At 38.4% G+C, this 27,279-nt stretch overlaps 1 protein-coding gene across 4 annotated transcripts in view; it reads left to right on the plus strand.

Annotated features, from left to right (window-relative positions):
- NOL4 (nucleolar protein 4) overlaps window positions 1-27,279 on the plus strand; it is a 189,912-nt gene that overhangs the window by 70,293 nt on the left and 92,340 nt on the right. Inside the window, exon 1 of one of the 4 annotated variants that reach the window (XM_039703098.1) lies at window positions 19,295-19,389. The exons of the other annotated variants lie outside the window; for them this stretch is intronic. The gene's annotated coding sequence lies outside the window, so the exon portion shown is untranslated. Of the gene's footprint in view, window positions 1-19,294; window positions 19,390-27,279 lie in introns of those variants that run through there. 4 annotated transcript variants of the gene reach the window in all.

A 27,279-nucleotide genomic window follows, 5' to 3' on the forward strand; every position in this document is an offset into this window, starting at 1 on the left:
CTGTGTGTGTTCATATCTCTTTGGACTCCTTTCCACAGTGTTTGTTTCTTTCATACAAATAATCTGCCTTTGGTTAAGTAGGCTTTCCATTCTTTTAAAAAACCCTATTGCGTGTTAAAGGTTCACCTTTATGACGGTGTTGCATTTTCTGTCTTAGTGTACACAAATATGTGCAAAGTTATGAATAGAAGATATTTTCTATATACTTTTTATGTTCTAAATCTACACACTTGGTGCAAAATTATGTTTTTGTGACAATTTTACATTGTGAAAGTCGCCTTGACACAAAGGTCCATCAGAAGCCAGTAGATTTTATGTACAGGTGGACACAATTGTCTTTTAAATAAGAATCAACTTTTCAGATTGCACATACGATTTATTCTTTTTTCTCCAGCATATAAAGGAGACCACACAGAAATGTGTTGTACAATTTTGACTTAGAGTTTTTTTGATTTAGTGTGAAGTTGTACTGCTATGTGAGGGAGACAGCTACTCTGAATCTGAAGTATATCTGAAAGAAATAGTACGAGAAAACCAACTAAAGTGAAGTCTCTTAAATGGGCAAGTGGGAGGCCCTCAGGCAATGAGAATTTGATTTTAATACTGCTTCTTACTAACACTGTATGAGTCTAAGTGTTTCTTCTTAGGAGATAAACCCCCTTGATTCCCTGAGAGAAAGAGATAGTTAATACCATCTGTAAAAGCCATTAAGTGTTTGTTAGGCATAAATATCTCAAAAGCCTTTTAACTAGTCACATGGGCAGGAAGGATAAGATGGCTAATATTCAGATATATTCATATAGATTGTCTTCTTTGCCTTTCTGGCTTTGGTGGAAAATCTGACTCTTTCATATTGAGGAGTGTGGGAAAGATAAAAACTGTAAATCTATACCCCAGCTCCTGAACTGCATTTTAGATAATGCAGGGGAATGTAATATCATGACAAAAACTTTAAATAAGCAAATTAAATGAGCAAAAGTTAATTTTACAGCTGAGTGTCCCTTATTCAGCCATCAAATCCATGTCTTTGAGATTGCATTAAGTTAATGTAGACTGATTTTTCAAAGGTCATTGAGACTTGCCCTTTACTGGTTCCTTTACTAAATCACCACAGGGGATCCTATCTATTTTACACTTGCTGATAGGCACTGCAATATGACAGTTTAGTCAAAATTAATAAAAAAATCATTACAAAGGATATTTTACTAAATACTGACAATGTCTGGCTCTACATATGACTGTGTCTGGCTCTCTAGTTTGGAGCCATGGCTAGCTACAGCATGTGACCATGTCCTCCTGTCCCACAGCTCCCAGTCCAGGCTGGGGCAGGTCTCAAGCCCTGTGCAGACCAGTTCTGACTTGCAGGTCTCTAATCAGGGTGTGGGGGCAGAGTGAGGACTCATGCCCTGGCTGGGGAGCCATGGAGAACTTCCCTGTTCCTTTTAAGACTTAATTTCTGAATAGGTCCCTCAGAATTTTTGGCAAATATTTATGTATTAATCTCAGAAAATTTTCAAACATCCACTGCTGATTCAGAATTGGATTTTGATAACTAAATTTGCAAAGGTATTTAGCTGTGTCATTTTCTTAAAAAATCAATGAGAACCAGGTCTCTGTCTACTCACTGTGTAAGAGTTGTGAAATTATGCAGGCATTTACTATGGGTTAATAACTAATAACATTTTGTTGCAATTTTTCTTTTGTGGACTTCTATTTGTTTTGTTTTCTGAAGAGCATATTTGTATTTAAAAACATAATGTAACTACCAATTACTGTAATAGCCACTAGAGGTCTACTGATATCAAAATTCCACCAACATCAATTATTTCTGCAAGTATTAAAAATGTTTCATCCAAAAGAAAATGCTTCTTATTAAATATGGTTTGCTTTGTGAGGTGCATCATTTAAATTATATGAATTTTAACCCCTTAGAGTTGTTTTTAATTAAGTCATATTTAACTGAAGTAGGGAAGGGTTGAAATGTAAAATAGTTGAAGGGTGACTGAGAAAACTGCCAACTGTATTCACACAAATAAGTATATTAAAATGTAATTCACTGGATAGAATATATTTCTTAGCGGTTAACCTTGAAGCAAACAATGTTTTAATGAAATTGTTCTACAATTAGTGGCTTCTTATGACTTTATTGAATTCTATATGCCTTTGAGGATTTTTTTTATTTCTGGGAAAATAAATCAATCTTCAAACCTTCTTTTATGTGACCATAGTATGATACCTTGTAAATTTCTAACAGCAAGTGGGAGTAGATTTTACTGCCTTTTCTTTAGGTCTACTTATTAATCACAAGAACAGGTGTAAAAAAGAAACAGGAATGTACTCAATGGGACAAAAGGGATAAAAAGTAACATTAAGGACTTTTTTACAGTGACTTCCCCATCAGGTGACAAATACTTCTTGGTCAAAACAAACACAAAAGCCAAAACCAAACAAAATTGGTAAATTGCAGTTCCCAGTGATTCATGAGCTCCTTACACAGAGTTTTTAGGGATTCAAGCTGGGGCATGAGAAGATCCCTTTGGGACCTAGCTAATGGTTAAACATGACTGTTCCTACTCAGCAAAATGCTTTAACATCCTTTTTGTCGTGGCCTAACAAGTCATGAAACAGTGGCCTGTGAGTTTCAGAAGAAGTGTAAGGCTCCTCAGATCTCATCTTATGGTGCTTCCTGTTTGGTGTCTGGCAAGTTTTTTTTGCCTTTTTTTTTGTGAAAAAAGGTGGTATCACAAGGAGTGTCACAAAAGCAGTTGCAAAGGATACAAAAAAGGCCTGATTCAGAACATTTGTAAAACTTTCCTGGTGTGTACTTAACTGTATTAGGTGGTGCTTTGTTTAACTGGAATACATTTTAGTGGAAATGTTTATTGTGTATTGTGTGAGTATTGGGTCTTGTAGTGAAATATTGTTTGTTTTCTGATTGTATTGTGACTGCTGTACTCCCCCAGTTCTTAGCCTAATGCTGTCTCTTACCTTGGGAATAGTTTTCCTCACTCACTGAGAGATGAGGGCTGTGACAGTGTAGAGACTTCAGTTAGTTCTGTGTGTGAAGTCAGTAGCTTATGGCTGATAACTAAGATAAAAGAAAATCTACAAAGTGTGTCTCTTTTTCAGACTATTTATTATACTGGGAAAAAATCTGATGGATGCATCTGTCAACCTTAATATTTATTAAGATATCCAGATCTGCCTCTTACTAGTCAGAGTCCTTAGTATGAGCACACCTCTTTAATTACAAAGTGTGTCTCTTTTTTCAGACTATTTATTATACTGGGAAAAAAATCTGATGGATGCATCTGTCAACTTTAATATTTATTAAAGTATCCAGACCTGCTTCTTACTAGTCAGAGTCCTTAATATGAGTACACCTCTTTAACAGGAGAGGAAATTGTTAGTGTGATAGCAGAATAACTCAGTGTAAATGATTAACTAATGTTTTCCATAAACCTGAGTGTAAATGTCCACTGTGTACATAAGTCATGCCCAATATAGTTCTCACTTATTGCACTTTGTGGAAATATTTAATTTCTCTCCATCTTCAGTTTAAAGAGGAAATGCCACATGAAGAGGGCAAAGCTTTCCATAAGAAAGACCAGTGAAATTAGTTCTTTTAAGAATATCCTTGCTTTCTTCATTGGTCTTTTGGAGAAAGCCCTTTCTATGGGTTCAGGGGAAGGGTACTCAAGACTCCAAAGAAATCTTTTCAGTGAAGCTGGTTTGAGCAAAGCAGATACAGCCAGAGTAGCTGGGAAAAGGGTGCATTCTCCAGCCATTTGTCTGTTCTATTCATTAGCATCTATTCACAACCTCATAGCTCCTGTAAGAAAAATTATTTTGTCTGTTTTCATCTACTTGAAAATTACAGATAATTATAATTGTTGTTACTGCTATTAATGTTATCATCATCATCATCTCTCTCCTAATAGTCCCCAGAAACTCTTCTGGTGCTAGGTCCACATATAGACTTCGTGATGACTGTAACTTCTGTACAACCCCAAGCTGTTCCTAAAGTGCTGGGCAACAGGCAAAATAGTGTGACTGTCTGGCTTTCCTCTTGAACATCCCATACTTGAGAGGAAGGAATGCTTAAAAATGATTAGTGTGAGGGACAGAAAAGATACAAGATATGTCATGAGCATGGGCTATTATGTTTTTCATGTTTAAGTAAAAGCAGATGTAAGCTATGTGAGGCTAATGGGGCATTACTTACAGGGTCTCAATGTAGCAAATCTAATGGGAACATTTTTCTTCTTAGCTCTAAAATATAGTGTTTAAATGGAATTATATGGCAGAAAGGGTGGAGCCAGCATGGCATTTTCTCCAGATGTTTGAATTTCTAGCTATTCTTTCTCCAGGGCTGGTGATTAATCTCTCCAAAGCTTTATTCCCTGTGTCTATGTCAGCAGTATTGTGAACGCCTTCACAGTTTAATTTTTGTTTATGCAAGTAATGGGTTTGGGGGGAAAAAAGAATATTTGGACTAGGAAAATGCACCTTATTATCCTTTTTCTCCAGGGTAGAATGGGGCAAATTTCCATCCTCTGGCTTCCTTTCCCTGCAAGAAGAGGATGAGGAGTAAAATAGCAGTTCATTAGCACTTGCTATGCTCACTGCTATCTCAGGCTGGGACCTCTGCCAGAAAGGGTAGCGTTTCTTGCAGTGAACAGAATTCCTCTCATTTGCTTTTAATGCCAGAAACAAAGGCATTAGAAGTAAATGAGAGGAATTCTGCTCACTGCAAGAAACCCTACCCTTTCTCAAGCTGGCAGATACAGAATCACAAAATTTGTTAGAAAAGAGCATTGAGTCCAACACTAACCCAGCACTGCCAAGTCCACCACTAAACCATGTCCCTCAGTGCCATATCTATATTTTTTTAAAAATACTCAACCATTTCCTTGGGCAGCCTGTTCCAATGCTTGGCAACCTTTTCTGTGAAGAAATTTTTCCTCTGTAACTCCCATCACACAACCTGAGGCTGTTTCCTCTTGTCCTATCATTTGTTACCTGGAAGAAAAGACTGACCCCCACATGGCTACAACCTCCTTTCTTGTAGAGAGTGATAACGCTCCTTTTCTCCAGGCTAAACCACCCCAGCTGTCTCAGCTACTCCTCACAGGATTTGTGCTCCAGACTCTTCACCAGTTCTGTTGCCTTTCTCTGGAGTCACTCCAACACCTCAATGTCTTTCTGGGAGTGAGATGCCCAAAATGGTACTTAGCACTTGAGGTGTGGCCCCTCCAGTGCTGAGTACAGAGGCACAATTGCTCTCCTGGTCCTGCTGGACCACACTATTGCTGACACAGGCCAGGATGCCACTGGCCTTCTTGGCCACCTGGGCACACACCAGCTCCCCCAGCTCCTTTTCCTCTGAGCCACTTTCCACCCACCCTTCCCCCAACCTGTGGCTGGCCTTGCTGAACCTCACACCCCTGGCCTCAGCCTATTGATCCAGCCTGTCCAGATCCTCATGCAGAGTCTCCCTGCCCTCCAGCAGATCAACACTCCCACCCAACTTGGTGTAGTCTGTGAACGTACTGACAGAGCACTTGATCCCCTTGTCCAAATAAACAGGACTGGCCTCAGTACTGAGTCCTTGGGAACATCACTGGTGACTGGTTGCCACACAGATGTATCTCCCTTACCACCACTCTCTAGGCTTTCTGGCCACAAAGCCAGTTTTTCACACTGTGAACTGTGTACCTGTCCAAGCCATGAGCAGACAGATTTTCTGCAAGAATGCTGTGGGAGCCAGGATTGAAAGATTTACCTGAAGTCCAGGTAAACAGCATCCACAGCCTTTTCCTCATCCAGTAAGCACGTCACATTATCATTGAAAGATATTTTGTCATTGAAACAGCACCTGCCTTTCCTTAATCCATGCTGACTGAGTCTGATCCCTTGGTTGCTCTGTATGTTCTGTGCCATTATCTGCTCCATGACCTTCCATGGCTCTGAGGTCAGACTGACAGGTCAGTAGTTCCCCAGATCCTCTTTCTGGCCCTTCTTGTAGATGGGTGTCACATTGGCCAACCTCCAGTCACCTGGAATCTCCGTGATTAGCCAGGGCCACTGGTAAATGATGGAAGGCCGCTTGCTTAGCACTTCTGATGGCTTCCTCAGAATCTTTGGGTGGATTTTATCTGTCTCCATGTGTGTATCTGAGTGGTTTGGCTTTGGCCCTTTTATTTTTCTCCTATAGCCTCATGACATATTTGTAGCCATTCTGAGTTGCCTATCTCTTCTTCCAAAGGTCATAAACTCCCCTTTTCCCCACCGAGTTCCAGCTAAATAGCTCTGTACAGTCAGGCAGGTCTTCTTCCCCACGAGCTTATTTTATGGCACATGAGGACAGCCTGCTCCTGTGTCTTTAGCATTTCCCTCTTGAAGAAGGTCCAGCCTTTATCCTTCAGGACTGCCTCCCAAGGGATGCTGTCCACCAGTCTCCTGAACAGGCTAAAGTGTGCCCTCTGAATTCAAAGTGTTAGTTCTGCTAGCATCTCTCCTTACTTCTCCAACTAAAACTATAATTTTTTGATTGTTATGCCCAAGATGGCCTCTAGCCATCAAGCACCCAGCAGTCCTTCTCTGTTCACAAACAACAGGTCCAGCTGGGCATTTTCCCCAACGCACTCAATCACCAGCTCTGTCAGGGAGTTTTATTCTAGATTTTCCAGGAACCTCCTAGACTGTCTTGTCCCTGCTATGTTGTATTTCTCTCAGACATCTGGTACATCTAAGGTCCTCAGGAGAACAACACATACTGATAATGAGACTTCTCTCATATGCCCTTAGAATATTTCATCTACCTCTTCATCTTGTTTGGGTGGTCTAGAACAGACTCCCACCATCACACCTGCCTTGCTGGCCTTCCCCCTCATTCTTACCCCAAACCACTCAGCTGTATCATCACCATCATCAAGCTCCAGTTGTTCCTCCTGTACAATGGCTTCTAGCTCCCCTTGTTTGTTGCCAACAAGTTTGACTAAATTAACAAGAAGAACTTTTTTTTGTTTTGTTTATCCATTTATTTATTTATTTTTCATTTTTTTAATTTCAGTTCTCCAGAAAATGTTGTTGATTTTTAGGAGAGCTGTAAGCAGAAATGCTCATTCAAGCAAGACCAAATGAAACACTTAAACAAAATGCAAAAATCAATTTTGCTAAACACTGCAGATTTGGGGATTTACTTATACCTATTCATAAATTATTTCTCTAGTAATTTTGAGAATCTTGGGCTTCTAATTTGGGGCATTTGATATTATGAAAGTGAAACTTATGGACAAGTAATTCAGGTTTCTGAAGTTCTTTTCACTTAATCTGTGAAATCAGAAACTTAGGCAACCTAAATTGGATGCTGTGTTCATATAGAATGCATTTCTTAAATACCAGAGATACAGTGAACTGGATATGGATACTATGCTGGAAAAGGCCATAATTGGTGCTGGTTTTATTGACCAAATCGACAAACTGTGTATTTCACTTAAGGCTAGTGTCTATAAATTAAATAGCCTCAGGCCTGTGGCTTAGAGACAGGACCTGGGTTTGTGTGCTGCAAGTTGGGTGAAAGAAAGCCTTGGAAAGGGTTTCCCTCTGGTATAGAGTAATATACATATAAATATGTGAAGGGAAGATACAACTTTTCTATATACTGTAGATTCAGTGACTGGAATACTAATATCCCTGTGTGAAGCCTTTACTTGCTGTGACAGCCTAATGAGCCACTGACAGTGGCTGTCTGCTTGTCCTCAGTGAATGTCCTGCATTATGTTGTTTGTGTTGTACTGCAGGATGCTGAAGTGTGGTTGTCTGACTGCTGTCCCCTTGGGAGGCTCAGGAAGAGATGTACTGGATCTCCCAGGAGGCTATCCTCAGAAATAGTTTTCCACCTAAATAAATACCATCTCCTGGGGATCTTCTAGAATAGTAACCAGTGCATGACTGACAATATCTTTTCATACTATTAAATTTTAAAGCCTTAACTGGATAATCTATAATATGAAGACAGAGTTAGGATGCATCCTCTTTTTAATATATTATCATTTACTGGCTGGACAGTTTTGGCTTCCTACCTGCTTGCATGTGTAACTTCAGGTTTTTACACACTCCATATTGTTTGGGAATAAGCTTTCTTAAAGACTTATCCTTATTCACTATACAAAAGCTGAGGTCATCTGTGATGTGTTCTTTGATATTTCTTTGAGGTGTGTGCTAAACAGAGGAGGGAAGAGTTTGAAGAGTTTAATTTTGCTGTATTCCTGTGTAGGATTTCTTAGCTGGAAATGTATATCTGTGTATCCTGACAGTCTGTAGTGTGAGTCCAGTTCATCAGAGCCACTGATGTGAACTTTAAAGACAGCTTGTATGTTCTTCTGCAGAAGAGTTTGGTAGCTTTTTATGGAAGAGTAGCAGTTTTGGACTTCTCAATCTACAGCTTGTTAATATTTTATATGTAAATTGATCTCATATTTGTACAATTAGGGAGAAATGTTAGCTAAATATCTTCTCTGCTTCTCAAAACTCTTTTTAAACACTGCAAAAAATTTGCATACAGAATATGAATTCATTATCATGTTACATTCAGTATGCTTCCTTGAACTTAATTGCATTATCACACCTTGAAAACTGATGTTATAAAACAAATACTATCACAAAATGCTCTAGGCCTAGAGAAGACACTATGAAGAAGGTGTATAAAAGAAAGAGCTGTGAAATTAATAGATATTAAATAAAATCCTGGACATTTCATTTTAGGGAAAAGTATGCCTGAGGGAATGGTATGGCAGAGGTTTGTACAGTCGTAAGTGGTGTGTAGTGGTAAACATGGTATTATTCTGTACTGTTTCTCATAATGTAAAAATTGGGTCACAATAAAATGATCAAGCAGTGATATCATAAAAATCAAAAGGCATTTTTGCACACAGGCATCACTAAGTTGAGGTATTAGTGTCACAGAATGTTCAGAAGCAATAAAACCCTGAAGTGGACATAGTCCTAAAGCATGGATCAACTGATGGCTGTTCAATATATTTTTTTAAACCTTCCCTCAGAGAAGACGATAAAGCATTGATTGCTGAAAGCCGCAAGGATGCAGTAGGAGAAAAATCATCATATTTTGCCATTCGTATGGTTTTCTGCCCGACATCTGCTTAAAATTGAGATATTTGACCAGATGAATCTTTGCTTGACCCACTGTGATTATTTGTGCTTGTTTTTAGATTTCCAGACATCACATCTAGGTGTCAAATACTTGATGGAATACACTGCATAGTATCAAAGTCCTGCAGATAAAATAAGTAAGGGGATTCCCTTCACCTAGCAGAGCATCAGAGAGAATGTAGCAAAACAGGAAGAAAAGGCTGTGTTCAGTTGCCTACTGTATTGCAAACCTGCTGTTTGATTTTTGGTTTACATTGTCGTAATTATACTCATGAAGCAACATAAATGAAGAAAAGGCTGTGTTCAGTTGCCTACTGTATTGCAAACCTGCTGTTTATTATACTCATGAAGCAACATAAAGACTGAGTATGACTTAAATCTTTGTTTTTACCTCTTCTTATTGCTTAATACACTTTTTGTCATCAGTGAAGTGGAATTCTTTACTGAAAGGCATCTGATTATTTTGTGCTAACATGCTCAATTCAACCATCCTGAGGCTTTTTAGTCTGTTACTGCTGACAATTTGCAACTCTTTTTTTTTTTAATGGAGACTATGTTATTAGATGCACCAGTAGTTACACAAAGAAATAAATGCACCTCTGAAAATACTACCCTTGTTGGTGTGGTAGAAAAAAAATAGCTTAGCAGAAAAAGAGCATTATGGAAGTGACCAGTGTGCAATGCCTGCTCTGGTCATGAGAGGGGGAGATGCAGGTTCAGGGGTTCGAAGGGTTTGCATTTCTTTTCTAGTACTCTTTGTCCTGCTCAGATCTCTCGATTTTTTGGTCTTGGTTCTTGTCTGGAGAATGGAAGGGATAATATTGCTTTAAATCCATGTATTTTCTCTCTTGTCCTGCTTGATCCAACAGTAACATCCTAGGCCAGGGGTTTTTTGGGTACTCATGCATGGGTACAATGCTGCCGTAATGGTGACCTGATACAAGCAGGAGCGTGTAATTGCTAATGCAGATATGTGTACATATGTTAAACAGAAATTCTAAAAAAACCCCAGACTAACCAACCAACTAGAAGAAAAACTGCTTGAGGACAATGAATAGGCAGGTCCTTGGCTCTTCATTTCAGTCCCTTTTATTCTCTAGTTATTTCCCCTCTTGCATACCGCTAACACGCTGACTTTCTTTTCCTTTACCTTTCTCAGATGGCAAGAGCAATCTTTCTAAAACAAAAACTATGTCTCTGTTTGGTGATGCTCATTAAAAGAAAAAGTAAACTGTGAGGGGTCACTGCCTGGACTGCATGTGCCTGCCTCTTCCAAACAGGCACTGAAGTGCTTAGGTGTGTTCCTCAGGGGTTGCACTGTGCTGCAGCTGGAGCTGCTTGTGCCCACCCTCATCTCCCTCTTTGTGCAGAGAGTGACACACTCCTACATGTCTCGGAGGCAGAGCTCAGTGGAGACGCAGGTGTTGCAGGCAGCCCTGCAAGATGTGCCTACTGGCAATGTCAAACCAGTGTACCAGCTCTGCAAAAGCAAACCAGAAGCACACATCCAGCCTTCTCATGAGGAACCACCACCCCAAGGCACTGGCGTTAGCAAGTGATTCTCTGTGTATCCATGACCTTTTAGTGATTTGGGGGCAGGAAATGTGAACAAAAATTAAAAAAAAAAAAAACCACAAAAAAACCCAAAATCAAAGGGACTTTGTTACTGAAAATCTGTAAGCCTGAGGTGCAGGGAAAAAATGTTGCCATTCTCATTTTGATATAATCAAAGCCTTTATGTAATGCGAACGTTGGTGGGGAGCAGTCTTCCTGAGTCGTGTTTACTGGTGGGAGTTTCAGAAGCAATGCATGGGTGGGAACTAACAATAACCCCCCCCACATCCCTCTGCTGCACTGCATGGATGGGACCAGGCTGGTAGCAATAATCATCAACATTATCCTCATCTATTTCGTCTTGCATAGGGGACGTTAGACTTGTTGGCATTTCTGTTTTAGAGGATACACTACGGATGTGATATCCCTTTCCCGCTCCCATTCCTCCTCCATGGTGAGTACTCTTAGGTCAGTTTGATGGCACTATCCCCCTTCTGTCCCTATAAGATATTCCTTAACATTGATATCTATCTGTGAGCATTAGCTAGCAGATGGAGTAAGCTGAGATTTTGGCCCAGGTAATGCTCTCATGTCTCCAATTCATTTGTTTGTCTTTCTTATCTGCAGTGCCTAAGTGGTTCGCTTCAGGGTAGATGTCCTTGGAATATTTTCTTCATATCATTCTTTGAGTCTAATGCCAGCTGTTCTGAATCAGTCAACTGCCTTGTCTTCTGGTGATGTAAGATAACAATTTAAATGAGAATTACATAATTCTCCTCTAGAAACTAGTCTAGCTGTTGAATCTATCAGGTCCAAAGAATTATTCTTTCTATACCTGCTGATGCAGCTTAACAGCGCTTTGGAACAAGGTGGAAAACTCAAGGAAAAATCAAGTTTTCTTCACACTCTTCCTCATGTCCTTTTGAAATGCTATTGCTGTATCATCTCATTCAAGTCTTCCAGAGGTGCACCTCATAGCAAAGCAAAGAACCAATGCAGATATTTGGATACAGATCAGCTGTGCTTAAAAGTTTGTATCTGATAGTTTGTGAACTATCTGTTTTACAGCTTGCACTTTCTTTAGCTTCCCCTTATTCTCTTCCTCAGTTGTCATTCAGCAGCCATGGGGTAACGTGAGTTAATTTATTTCAAATACACTGATATCTACTGAACCAGAATGAAAATGTGAATTTTCAATTCTTTTCCCATATTGGGTGCTCCTTGAGTATGATGCTCTGTCAAGCCAGAGCGGGATAACATATCCTTCTTGCCTCTTTATAGAGATGCAAACAAATAGAGCATAAGCTGCTTCACTTTCAATCTTGATCTTCATGGTCTTATACCAAGTATTTATCCTTAGGTTTCAAAAGATAAAGAACTGGGATCTTTCCTGTCAGGGTGGTGAGGCACTGGAACAGGTTGTTCCAGAGATGCTGCAGATGCCCCATCCCTCAAAGTGTTCAAGGCCTCAGGTGGAGGTGACTTTGACTTCAGCCACCTGGTCTAGTGGAATATAGGAATGTGCCCCCTATTGATGGAGTAACAAAATTATCCTTTGTCTGCTAAAAATGGAAAAAAGCCTAGAAGTTTCTCTCCTCAATTAGGTAAAAAGACACCTAATAAGACCTTGAAGACTTCACCTCAAACTTAAGGATAGCCAATTGGACAGAAGCCAAAAAGTCACACCTAAGCAATTTACTAGAAAAAGAAGAGAACAGGAAGAACTAATTGCTTTTGTGAGGTGTTTTACAAAGTGCAAGAACCTGTCACCCTGGTTTGGTTTTTCTCTGTAAAGAGCTTTGTTATTTTGTCTTTATTAAAACTTTTCTGTTTCCAACACTGCCACAGAAGCCATCCTGCTGATTTTATGCCATCTGAGGTGGCTGAGCTGTCTCAGGTGTGATACAGATCTCCAGGAGCTTATAAGACCTAGCTCAAGGAGACCCATGTATCAGTGGAAGGCATTGCTGTTCATGGCAGAGGGGTTAGAATTAGAGGATTTTTAAGGTCCCTTCCAAGCCACACTATTCTATGATTCTGTGATTTGGTGAAAGCCATTCAGGGAGCTTTAAATAGAAGACCATGCCTGGCATGCTTGGGAAAGGGGCAGTTTTGGTCTTTCCAAATTGTTTGTTACAGAAACTTCAGTCATCTCGCTATGTGTTGTTGCATTCATTTCCAACTTTTTTAATGTCAGTGTCTTTCTCCTCAAGAGTAAGCTAAATTGATATATAGGGGAAAAGAAGCTGTACATTTCTAAAAAGACCAAGTATTAAATAATTGAAAACCAGACTTCCTGTTACATTGAAAACAGACCTAAACACATTTAAACACAGAAATACACAGGGGGTCATCCATAGTACTGTAGTGACATGATTTAGAGTAATAAGAAGGAAATTTGATGCAGCTTCTAAAATTAATTTCATTTGAAACCATGACCACTACCAAAAGCATTTATCATACTGATAATTTCCCATAATGTCATAAATATGAGCAATGAAGCAGAAGTTGCTTCAATAAAGCTAATCTAGATTAAGTTTTCCTTTCTTAACTAAAAGTAGTATTTGAATTTCTTTAATGCTCAAACAATAAAAACCTTAGATTTCCTGGATTTTTAAAATCAGCTGAAAAAGTCAGACTGCAGAGTGTGTCATGGAGATGCTGCTTTCTGACTGAAGTGATGAATACTGAAAGAATAAAGCAATGAATACTCTGGAGGTCTAAATTTTTTTTGTCTGAAAACTACTGCATGATACTTTGCCCATTTGAATAGCTTAAGCACAAAGACACAGGCTTGTAGAGCAAAATTCATAATAATAAACAAAAATCAATTATCTTTAATAGTGTTAAATGTAAATATAAGAATATGAGAAAAATAGAATATCTCAAGTTTAAAGAGACACATAAAAATCATCAAGTCTAACTCCTTTAACTGTCAGAACTCACAGAACTGTCTAAACTTAACTCATATCACTAAGATTGTCATCCTGACACTCCTTGAACTCCAGCATGTTTTGTGCTATAAATTCAAATGTATATTCAACTCTGTGTAACAGCAAGAGCACTGAGCTGCAAAACATGCATTTGTGAATGAGCTTTTTAATCTCAGAGGGTTAAACATTTTCATTTGTCCAAATTTACATGGTGCTAAATGCAACCTTTTTGTGATAGTACCCAGATCGTATTTAATTTAAATATTTTAAGTACATATGCCTTGGATTTCCTAACTGGGAATGTTGAGCTTAAGGCTCACACCTACATTTTAGGTAGACAAAAAATTATCTGACCTTCAAAGCATCTTGCTTTGAAATGGAAGATAGCAGATGTGAATCTTGCAATGCTGCAGCTGGTATCCAGGGTACTGCACATGAAAAAATCAGAGATCTTCACTTGTCACATTGGTACAAAACTGTCCTGAAGAACAGGACTTCTCTTCAGGAGCACAGTAACACAATGTACTGTGTCTGACATCAGGAGAAATTTCTTCATGGAAAGGGTTTTTAAATGTTGGAATGAACTGTCCGGAGAGGTGGTGGAGTCACTCTCTCTAGAGGTGTTCAAGAAATGACTGCATTGTCACTTTGTGGCAAGGTGTTGATTGGTCAAAGGTTGGACTCAATGATTTAGAGATCTTTTTCAACCTAAGTGATTCCAGGATTCTGTGACAATGGAGCTGGATGGTGGGAGGATAAGTCAGGGAAACACGCTCCCTTTCTTCTCCATCATGCCTGTGGCTGTTGGCTTGTGTCAGGTTGAGAGAGTTCTTTTCCTCTTGCAGGAGAGTGTTAAGGGCTTATTGCTGAAAATATAATGTATTTCAAAAGTCAGTATTATTCTCTATATATCTCCTTTTTGACTAAGAATGTCCATCAGACAGAAGTATGGTGTGATCTTTTATTGTTGCTCTTGCTCACCAGAGGCTGTACTGCCACAAAGTAGTCAATGTAACTCACAGAATCACAGTATAGGTGAATTTGGAAGGCACCTCTGGAGATTTCTTCAGAGTTCAGCCCTGCTGCCTGTTTAGAAAAGTTATGAAATTCAGTTTTTAGAAGCTGTATAAGGAACAAACATTTGAAAGAGCACTTTTATCTTTTCTAGGCCTCTCCATCACTCCCAATCTGATAAACTAATCTTGAAGATCTAGAGAAAAGAACATCCTGCTGAGACATCTGACCTCATCTTGCATTTGTGATTTCAGTGTAGAATTAATTTAATGTTTTTCAGTGTTGTCCATGTCTCACAATGGGGTAGCTTTATCCATTCAGCAGGTACTTTTTTATTTGCACTACAGTCATAAAATGCAAAGCATTTGCTTAAGGAGATAAAAGTATATTACAATTTTACAAGTACAGGCTGTTTTAGTTTTTCCGTATAAGTTCCTTTGGCTATTAGAATGAAATCACAGCACTTTTTATCATTTTGCATGTTAAAAAAAAAATGTGTCTTCTGAAAAGTGTCATTACTTACAAAATAATTTGATTCAAAGGTCATGAACACTGATTCTACTGATACTTACTCCTATTTGTAAACCTTGAGTAAAGTCAGTGAACTGAGAGGAACTACAGGGGGGTAAAAAAAAGTGTGAGAGATACTGGAAATATGTCCTGATTGCCTAAATGATCCAGTGGTAAAATTATAGGTGAGAAGCGCTTAATTGTACAACACATTTAAAAAACCCCACAAACCAGATTGTGTTAAAGAACAATTTTTTTACAGACCTGAGGCAAAGAAGCAAAACCGTATTTTTCAGTTATGAGTTTAGATGTATGCAGGTGATTAGCTCTGTGCCTTTAGTTCTGTGCTTAGAAGATGAAGTCTGTGTTTGCTGTCAGGAGGTGGTGGTACGGCTTGCACTGGGTGTAGGCTGCTGCTTGATGTGTCACTGCACAAGGACTGAAGGTCACTCTGATCCATATAACCAATTCATCTGGCAAAAGCAGGGTAGTAGTATCCAGGATATATTTTAAGAGAGAAGGGAAAGGATAAGGAATTAGGGGATTTAAAACCCCAAATTGCAGGTTTCATCCTGTAAAGTACTGGGCACTGTTGCTCTATTTCAGCATGACTTAAATGTGCTTAAACCTTTTGTTCAGGGCTCAGCATTTAGCACTGTTTAATCTCAAATGAATAGTTCTTAAAAAAGCAGAGTGATATTTTCTTTCATCCACAGATTTCAAAGGATTCTGTGAACAGCTATGTACAAAAATTTTATTATAAAATTGAGAATTCAATTATGATTTCACAGTTAAGCATAATAAAGAAAAGGACAGGAAATCAAAACAAGCCTTCACTTTCTCATGTCCACCTTTCATGCTGAATCTATATATAGTTTTATTTTCCTGTCATTTTTCTTGTTTATTTTCAATGTGAAATCCTCAGACTCCTCATTTGCAGTCAAAGCTGTGAACTTATGCAGGAACATAGGACAGGATGTGTGTTCTGACCTTCCACTTCTTGTTTTTAAGCTGTGAGTGTCCTATTGAGAGGAAAAGGGGCTGTTGTGTATTTGCCACTTGTCCTCTTACAAGCAAGAGGGTAAACAAAGAGCAAAATTCAGACTCCAATCCTGATAAAGGTAGATTTTACCTTTGAAAAAGCTAGGAGAGACCTAGGACAGTGGTGGGGGCATTTTTTGCTAAGGACCTAGAGCTGGTTATTCTACTCAAGCCTTAGAAGTGTGGTGCTCTGCTTCTGGGATGTTACACTTAAGTGTTGCTTCTTAGTTAGAGTAGACCACTTAAATATATGTCCTCAGCTTTCATTTTATCTTCTCCCCTCTTGTGATGTGTTCCACCTGGATTCACTAAAACAGTTGCCTTTTCCTGGATATACCTAGGATATACAGATATAATAAGAATACCTGTGAGCTCTTGGATGTTCCAGGAGATCTCCAAACTTAGCTCATTTAAATTCCTTTTGTTACTTCACATCCATGTAAGAGGGTGTGTTCCTGCTGAGAGAATGATTTGGGTGTTCATCTGAAATAAAACACAAGAAGTTTGCTAGAAATGAAAAGAATGTGGTCAGGAATAGTGTGGGCCCAATTTAGTAACTGGGTGTTACTTGTTTCGGGTGCCAGTAGGGGAATCCATTCCCTATCCAACAGCTAAATGAACACAGTACTTATGTTTTGTACCTGGCTGAAATACTGAATTTCCAGGGACATAGGATATAGTACTGTTAAATGAAAGATCTGCACATGAACACTGAGAAATGAATGATTGCTTTCTAAGGGCAATATTTACTGGTTTCTACAGTCATAGCTTGTGAAACAAAAAAGAAACAGAACCTTACTTTCATTAACCATAATAGTAGTTTAGCTATTTTCACAGCATTAATCTTGCTGTTAACTATTCTTTTTAGATTGTGAGGAGACAGCATGTGACAGGAAAAATCTATAACATCATTCAACATCTGATTATATGCCCCTTTTCCTCAAAACCAATTTGCATACCTACAAATATCAGTGTTTCCCACTGGAATTGAAGGTGTAAAATATTGTCTTTGAAGCTGAAAGTTATTTAAGCAAAGATTTTTCAGTATTTGGGAATTCTGGCTGGATGATTTCAAAAGCAAAACCATATGTCGCTTACATGATTTGGCATTTCTCCAGTTGGATAGAACTTGAGTGGAAAAGTGGAAAAAAAAAGCAAAACCTAACACTAATTAGATGATAATAAATACAGGTGCTATACTGTGTGGTGTAATTCATCTTCATAGCAAGCTGTGGGATGAGTCAGAGCCAGCAGATTCTGAGGGATACTGTTTTGTGTATATATATTCCTGACACATGGTAAAATCCAAATTAAGGTTACACTTTAAAGGGTTGTGTAACACTGAGATACTTTTCAAGGTTATGGAGGTGTGATATGGCATAGCCGTGGAAAAGGAATTTTTCAGGGTTTTTAGTTGGGTTTTGTCAGAGGGCTTCTCATTGTAAATGCAATCAGTGTAGTACCAGGACAAAAACGGTGATTTGATGATCATTGGGAGATCCTGGGCCAGGCTTCCACATGACCCCATATTCCCTGACCTCCCAAAAATTTCCTTACATATTTCAGTCATCAAGGTGCCTCCCCAATGCGGAACTTTCCCTCTCCAGCTAAATTCTTGGCCTTATGTGGTTTGCCAAGACAAAGTTAGTTGGGATAACCTGCCGACTGTCCTGTATAGCTTGCTGTAGAGGGAAAGCTGTTGCACATCTTCCGATTGTTTCGTCCACTTCCACCTTCCCTGCCTACAGGAGTTCTGGCTAAATGCAACCCCTGGGCTCCTTCTCTTTCTTGTGTCAGAGACCTTTATGGAGGTTCTTTTCTTTTAAAATTTCCAGAGAGACAAATGGATTCAGATGGTGTGGCTTTGACTCATCTACAGCCAAATCTTTTGTACTTGGGTAGGTTAAGCTTTTACATGTACTGAGGGGAGTGGTGTTGCCTGATGATGGTGTGTTCAGTGTGTGGCCACACATGTTACATACTCAAAAGTGAAGGACAAAGCAGGCAGGATTCCATCCTGGGCAAATGAATGGCTTACAAACATGGTTAGAAACTGAAATTCTTGGTTGCTGTAGCTTTAAGGTGTAAGCTCACCGAGACATGCTTGTTTCTGAAAAAACACTGCCATGGTCCAGCCTCCAGGAATTTACCACAATAATGTGTTGCGTGATTTTGCAAGAGAAATTAAAACACAAAGCAAAGCACTCTGCATGAAAATTTGATTGAGCAATTAAAAATATGTAAATAATTGAAATGCAGGAGCTTAAAAAGCTTTTTATTATTCTCATTGAGAAAAAAAATCTTTAAAGCGTAGGATTCAGATATTATTCTGGGACAGAAAACAGCTGATATTTACAGTATAGATTACTCAGTTTTCTTTTGCCTGATGAACAGGGCTCCCAAAGCTTATTGTGGCTGTTGTGTCGTTTGTGTAAGACACGTGGCTGCTGTGCCTTGCTTTTCTCGGTGCCCCCTCCCCCACAAGCAGAACCCTTTGAGCTCCAAACACAGATGTTACACTCTGCTCTTTGTGTGCATGTGTGTGCATGAGCATGTGTGTGTATGAGCATAAAAACGAGCCTAATATGCTGGAAAACTGAAGCTGAAGCACAGGACTTGGTTTGTGACTGTATTACAGTGAGATGTTAGTCTGAACCAAGTGTAGGACTAATGTGTATGAAAGAGCAGTGGTTTAAAAGCAGCCACGCTTAAATCAGCAATTTAATGTAAGGAGAAATGGCAGTTTCATTAAATAATGCTATGATCTCTCAACCATATTCTTAACTAGTAATCTCCCCACAGCAAAATACATAGCTAATCAACCTCCTAGCCTGTCAGTAAACTTGCAAGGGAATTAAATCCTGGAGGAAGAAGCCCGTAGCCCCGGAGGAAGGCTGAGTGCATGTTTCACTGTCGTCTTTTCAGCTCATCTCAGTGGTCCCACTGCTAGAATGTGCTCTGTTGTCATGGCAACCCCATCTCCTGCTTCCTACAGGAAAGATTAGCTTGTACTGTGCACTGGAGAGAATTTAGGGGAAGTCAAGCTAATCCCTGGGTGCACTGCAAGAGAAAGGTTGGACCTCGCCTGAGGGATGCTGTATCTGCAATGATAGAATTGGCCTGCCACAGACACTGGTATTTAAGTTGAAGAGCAGAATTCACAGTAAGTGTCAGATCCTCCAGAGAGGAATATTGAATGAGGTTTTCTAAGTCTTGGTGAAGACTGTCCCATGCCAGCAGTGGAATGACAGCAGGAGGCTGTGTGTGGAATACCAATATGTTTCACCCATTCAGGTGGTATTTCAAATATAGATTCAAAGCCTCAGTTCCCTGGAAGCTAGGTGATAAAATTTTAAAACATCATTGTGAGATGCGCACATAGAAACCTGAAGCGTGTCTCATTTGGTGCATAAAGCTGAACAAGTGATGATGAGCGTGCCTTACAAATTGTGTATGCACTGTGCAGGGTGCTTAAGAATTCCTGACTGCTGAAAAATAAGCGGGAAAGCGTGAGGAAACTGGTCTGGGTGTGCTGCAAACTCAACTGAAAAAGTGCTGAACTATCAAATTAAGCATAAAAATTTACAACTCCTGGTGCAGTCTTGTTTTTCTTCAAATGAAAACCCAAACAATGAGCTTTTTAAAGGTGTAGTCGTAATATGAGCTTTTCTTTGAGAAAAACTCTTTTTAATGTAACTGAATTAAGGTGCTGTGTGACGTGATTTAGCGTGTAAAATTTGTGTTTGTTTTCTTGCTGGTAGAATTAAACAGAGGATATTCTAGATTTTCCATTTCTGGTTATTTTAATGTTCTGCCTTTCTTTGATATCATCTTGCATTTCACTTTAATAGATGCTCAGGATTCCCAGCTTTAAACTAGACTGTTTGCAGTAAGATTTTAACTGTCTGCTTTTTATTACTGTCAGCTTTTCCTAAGCTAATTTTTCCACCAGTTTATAGGTTGAGCCTATGTATTCTTGCATTTTTATTATGCATGCTTTTCTGGTTTTAATAAAAAAAATACCCTTTATAATTATTCAATGGTTATTTTCTTCATAGCCATACCCTCTAACTTATATCTATTATGCATATGTGTTTTACGTGTATGAAATGTATGCATACTTGTGTGTTTTTGCAGTACATACAAGCATATACATATGCAGACAAGTGGAGTCTTTGTTTTAATGAGGCCCATGAGTAATATAACGATAATATAACACTGAGAAAGTTAAAGGCCTGTTTTCACCTTGCAGAATAGGTATTTTCCTCCTATCTAGAAAGCTTATTGCTGAAAAATCCTAGTAAACACACACTCAGTCTGCTTAAAGAAACAGCATATGCTTTATTTCTCAGTGTGTCGATAGAGCTAAAAGCAGAATCATGGTGCTGATATGATAAAAGAGCACTGTATTACCTTTCCAGAGTTTTGGGTCCATGGCATGGGTAGTTAAGGGGTTGTTTTTGTCTCCTCCCTCCCAGGACAGCTCAGAAAGAGTCACACATAAGCTTCAAGTTGGTTGGCATAACAGCCTTCTCTTCAAACTTATTTTTTTGGGCTGTTTTACCAAATAGTGAGAACATTGATAATCAAATAAAATGTGTCTTTGCAGTTAACAGACTCAGTAGCCGGTGTACACCTATTATGGAGGACTATAGAAATAAACACAAAGGGTATGCAATATTTAAGTCATCATTTAGGCTGACCCTTGAATCTGTGGTGGACATATGGGTGGTAGGGATTCCACAGAAATGCCAAGCAAAGTGGGGATCAGGGTAAGAGCAAATTCATCAAATAAATGCTTTTAATTGGAAAAAACACTAAGAAATTTCTTGATATGTGTCAAATTAAATCAGTGATTAAAAAGTCCCTTCTGTGATAAAAAACACACTGGGAAAGGTTTCCCAGATGTTTCATTGTATATTTTCATAACTTCTGTGAGGATACGTTTTTGGCTGTTTCTAGCTTTCAAAATAACTGAGATTAAATGCACAGATTTTCTACACTGTGTGTCATTTTATTAAATTAATTAACTGAAAAGTTGGATTTTTTTTTTCTCAAAGACATTATTTTTTTCCATTTATTTTTCTCCAGCATTTAACTTGTGCTAAATGGAGTAATGTTGGCTGGTCCAACCTTATCTTATTCTGTCTTCTACAAAGTGTGTGATTTTAGGAAACTAGTCCAACTTTTATTAAGAGCTTTCACAAAGGGACTTGAATTTCTTATCTGCATTTCTAGACAAGAGTAAACAGGACTTCCTGCATGTGAGGAATTGCAGTGATCTTCAAAGCATGCAGCCAAAGCCATAGCCTGTGCTCACATTCTCTTTCAGGGAAAGGGCTGGAATGCTTCTTGCAGCAGGGGGATTGTATTACACACAGGCAGGTACAGTTGGTAGAGGCTGCTCACACTCAGGAGTCCAAGCCACCAAACCTGAGGAAATTCCTACATAAACTCTGTATCAGTTAAATAAACTGAAATTCCTTGAGTTACCAGAAACTAAAACAGCAAAGTCGACTCTACCTGCTCTATACAAAACTTACAGAGTTTTAAAAAGACCAGAACTTGTGAGTTCTGCCAGGGCTTCTCTTTGGCACTCTCTCATTCTGAGAGCTGCTAGCTTCCCTACAGCAATGGGTGAGTGTCCTCTGATGAGGCTTTTCTCTTCATTCCTTTCCTGCCCATCATTCCCACTCCCAACACGTATTACACTCTTCCTGAACTGCCTTCTCCCTGTTCCACTGTGTTCCAGTGTTCTGGCTGTCTGCTGGCCAGATATTGGACTGGCTAAAATAATCCTTTCTGGTGTGTCTTTGCCATGTATAAAAGTAAATAGGATAATTTAATGTATATACTGATTCATCAGAACGAGGCTTTGAGTTATGGCACCAAACAGAAAAATATTGTCAATAGTGTGTCACTCTATTTCCTTGGAACATTTCTTACTATTGCAAAAATAGCCCCCAAAACTTGTACAGCACAGCATCTGCCTACAGCCTCCATTTGGAATTAATGACTAAGAATTTGTTTGTCTTTCAATGAGATTCTCATTCAGGGAAAAATAGATAAAATGTCCAGCACTTACTGGGTGGTACACTGCTCCTTGCAGAACCTGGCTGTCTTTTAACATCCACAAGTAAAGCCAAAAACTTTATTCTGTCCCAGAAAGGCTCTTGCTGCTGATATTCTCATTAAATCAGTAGCAGAAATCACACTTCTATACTATATATAGACTTATGCAATGTCTGTGCATCTCTACATATCAGAGATTTATCCTACACATTTTAATAAGAAATCAGTGACAGTGATCATATTTTTTCTTGGTTGCAAGGCATCTTATTTCCTGAGGCATTTCTGCCTGTTTATACCCTTAGTTCCTTTAAAATTTATATATATATATATATGTGTGTGTGTGTGTGTGTGTGTGTGTGTATATATATACACATATATATAATGTTTCGAAAGACACTGTAAATGGTCAGTTTGATGGTAGCAGAAATGGACCTCAGTGAAAGAAGTGTACCTTCACTTAAAAGAGGATTTTTTAATCTGTTTTTTATGTATTTAAACATTAATTCAAATATTTTGATAATTTTTTTATTTTAAACTTATCTGAAATGAATGGACCTCAGTGAAAGAAGTGTACCTTCACTTAAAAGAGGAATTTTTAATCTGTTTTTTATGTATTTAAACATGAATTCAAATATTTTGATAATTTTTTTTTATTTTAAACTTATCTGAAATATTTTAAAATACCTTTTGAGTTAAAAGTTTATCCTAATTTGAAACAGTAATAGCCATCCATGTGGGAATATTTTGATTATTTTAAACGTCCTTTGTCTTCCTTTTCCCCTCAAAAGAAAACCTCTGAAGCCATTGATTGGATCTAAATTGCATGAATGTAATGGACTAAATTATTTCTCAGGCTGCACATGCTGGGTCCTGTTGATTCTAGTGAAATTAAGATCATATGCATTCAAAGGTACATTTTAGCCCAGGGTGTGATGTTCTTCTGACCAGCTTTCTAGCAGTAAATTAAAAAGTGCTTTCTTAATGCTGCACTGCTGGCTCTGTGGCTTACTGCATAGGAGATCCTTTATATTAGTTGAAGAGCTAAGCAAAACAGCAATGCTAATTTTGAACAGGGTCAAACACAAAGGGAGGGAAACTAAGAATTCCTGGGCAAGTTTTCTTTCCTAACAGTAGCTGAGATACTACATGCAGTCTATCTGGCAGCACTAATGCTGAAAGGAATGTGTGATTGTTTTTGTCACAGCTGCATTATTCTAATTTTTTATGCTGTCATCCATAGAAATCTGAATATTTTTGTCTTTTCCAGAGGTTGTTTATCAGGTCATGACAGGAGGTGGCTATAAGGAGGATGGGAGAAACACATGCATCCTCAATGGTTATGCTACTTTTTTGGGTTTTTTTAGATTCCAAATACCAAAATATCAATACCAATAATACCAAAATTGAAATTGCAGTAGAAAGTTAATACAGTAGGAATCCAATGTTTCTATTGTTCTGTTGCCAGGAAGAGTCCACTAGAAGTTTTACAGGGGATGGGAGGATGAATGAGCACTCAGGATATGAGTGATTTATCTTTTCACATGTAGTGTATTTTATTTTATCTTTGCAAAATCATTCTTGAAAATAGATTATTATCTGGATCCGTTTAATGGTCTCTCTGTAGGTGAATAATGGGTAATTTTGAATTTGTCATTTCTCTAGTTGTTATGATTGAAATTGTTTTCTGAAACATGCTGAGGAGAAGACAAGTGCTGCATGTGTGGGTTGATGGCAACCACTGATTGCACCTGTGATTTGTGAATGCCTTCAGTCAGCAGCACACTAAATGGGATCTGATCAAAACTGTCATTTGGATATTCAAGTCCAAGACCAAGAGTGCTGTGATATTCACTAATGTCCTTCCATTCTGCTTTTTACTACTATGTAAACTGCTGAAGATTGTTTTTAATGGCTTCTGTTGTGGTTACCACCTGATGCATTCACAGATTCAGTCCTTTTACTGTCTGCAAATGTGCTGTCAGCATATGCTCATATCTGACCCAAAAGCTCAGACTCTAATCTCTGTATTTTACCTTCAATTCCACATCAACAGCTGTGATGTTGAGTTTTGCAGGGGCTCCTGGTATAGGAATCTCCAGAAATTGCAGATTGCAGTGCTGAAGTTAAGAATAAATATTTCTTGGGAAAACAGGTCACTTGAGAATTGGCAGATGACATCTACATAAAAGGGGCTTAGTGTCAGTGATTTCCAGTGGTTTTCACCGCATTATTCAATTGGTTTTGGCATTTTTTTGGGAAATATTTCAAACTAGACCTGTCCCAGGTGTTCAACAAAAGAAGATAATGTTGAAATTAAAGCAGTTCAGAGAAAATTTTCATCTTCAAAGGCTTCTTGAGTGAGCCTAAAAGGTTTAGACCAATGTTTCAAAAGCTTTTGAGAGCAGTTTTCCTAAGGTGACATTGACTGACAGGATCAGGAACTAGAAAATCTGTATTTATCTGTTTGCATAAAGGGGAATGCCAAGAATATCTCTCAGGTATTGCAGACTTTTCTAAAGAAGATGATAGCCATAGACCACCTTCTAGATGCTCCTGTACTGGAGCCACTATATTTGCATGGGATAATTAATGAGGGTTTTTTATTTTAGAAAGACTGTACTTTGACTCCTCCAAATTTTTTTTTTTATTTTTTTATTTTATTCAGATTTTGCAGAATCAAAGTTGATAACTGTTTCTTTGCTCAGACAGGTGAAATTAAATACCTGAGATGACTTATAATTTAATCTGTTTTAATAGTTTTCTGTATGCTGGAGCCCATCACACTAACTTAATCAGGGGTGGTAAAGTCATGCTTTCCCCAGATTGTTTGGTAATATGGGGACCAATGAAATATTGAGCTCTGAAGTTTCTGATGATTCCTACATGCAAAATATGGAACAGTCTCTGAAAGCTGCCCTACCTGGATCACCAGGTGCCATCAGCAACAAATCAAATTTGTGTTTGAAGTGCAATTAATAGATTTGATTGTGGTTTGTTTACCATTGACAGGTAATGATAAACCTTTAGGTCTCCCTTAGGTTGTTGGCTTTTTTTGTTGTTATTGCATTGGTTGTATTATTTCTTCTGATGGCAGTTATTTGCAATTGCAGAAAAGGAAAAACCTGCTTGTGTTCTGTGAAAGAGAACACACTAGGCATTTCACTCTTTTGGGTGTTGGTCCCAATGTTTGTTCTTACATTGGATATAAAAGATAAACCCCCCCCTCCCCTCCCAAGACTGTAATACTTATTAGGAATAGCATTCTATTCGTGCTCAGGGTTGAAATAATGTGTTTCAGCAGGCGTAACTTTTCTGCTCTATCCAGTGGTAAAAACTTTCCACTCAGAAGAAATTAGGTTAATCTATTCTCACACCCATCTTCAAATTCATGTTCTGCTTCTATAAATTTTTAACTTAGCTTTTGAAAAACCTGATTCTCTCAGAAATTGTTTGTAATTATTATTTAGGAAGGAAGGTGATCAGTTTATAAAGGGGATGTTAGGAATTGCAAAGTAATGATCTAGGATTTGAAAGGATTTGTCAGGATTCTGTTGTCTTGAGGGACATTTGCAATTTAACTAAGCAGAAAAAAAATATTATTAGAAATGTTGTTCATTCTCATAATTGTTTTTTTGGCAAGCACTATATTTTCTAAGCTTTCTGGAAGCTTGGGAACAGGTCTGCCATACAGCTGTTTGTCATATATCTGCTTCTGTTTCTAATGTGCATTTCAATTAGATTAAAGTAGCTATACAATGCTGATCCTTTCCAAATATAAAGTATTCCATGGGCCAAATAATCCTGTTTACAGAGTGTAAAGGGAAAAAATATTATAGGTCAGATTTTGAAATATCTTCTTCATTACTTCTCTATTTAAAATAACACCAAGATCTGTGAGTGCTCTTACTTTAGGCTTCCCCTTCCTCTCCAAGCTAGCTTTGCCACAGAGAAAATAATCTGTGGACAGAATTCTTGGTTTAACAGGAACAGCAGGCTGGTTTCCACACACAGATCTGTTAGGCCAGCTCAATGGTCTTTTTTACAATTCCATGCTGCCCTTTATTCTCAGTCAGTCCCATATCATAAGGAGGCTGAGCAGGTATTACAGTTGGATTCTTTGGTAGGATATTATTATTTCCCTTTTTTGCATTCTGATATTTAACAACAATTTGTACATAAATAGTTGTTGAAATTTTAGTGAGAATAGGAGTGATTTGCTGATATTAAAACATTCTTAAATTCCATTGGCAATGGTGCTTTTTCAGTAGTGTAAAGCACAGGAAAAGCATATGCAACAATTATGCTGTGTGGACTGCTGTTACTGAATTTTCCTGGGCTAACAGAAGCCCTTAAGTGAATTAGAATAATGGAATGATTATTTTACTTCCTAAGAAATCTCACCAGTCTGCAAAGAATAGCAAAACAGCTGATGGTTTCTCTCTGAAGGGTGGAATTCTGTTTGCCCTATTTTCTGGCCTTTTTGAGTAATCTGGTTTTGAGTCTAGCTTTCGGTGATGTTTCATTAAGGGCAAACTGACTGCTTTTAATGAGAAGAAAATTTTTGAAAGTTGCTAAATAGTATTAAGTCCAAGAACCTGTAGTGTTTTTGTTGGCATTATCTTCCCAGAAGGGAAGTGTAAAATGACAGCCTTCATGCAAAAGTTTTCAAGTGCTTGAGTTTTTCAATTTTTAATCTTTCATTTCCAGTGCTGTTCATTACACACTCTTATACTTGCTCTTTTCCCCACCCCATAAGAATCCACTGCATAGTACTGGGACAGAAAGTTTGAAAGAAGAGATGCATTGCTTAGTCATGTGGCTTGGCAGTGAACATTTCAAGTCCATAGCTCTGGTGAGGATTAGCAGTAGATATGCCAGAGCTGTCTGTCAGATCCTTTGTGAAGTTTCTGAGCTCTGAATCATAGTTACCTCGCCTGACAGGAGTATTGTGATAACTGACCATCTAGAAAACCCTTTTTTT

Source organism: Passer montanus, unplaced genomic scaffold (assembly GCF_014805655.1).
Source record: "Passer montanus isolate IOZ18808 unplaced genomic scaffold, ASM1480565v1 scaffold16, whole genome shotgun sequence".
NCBI lineage: Eukaryota > Metazoa > Chordata > Aves > Passeriformes > Passeridae > Passer > Passer montanus.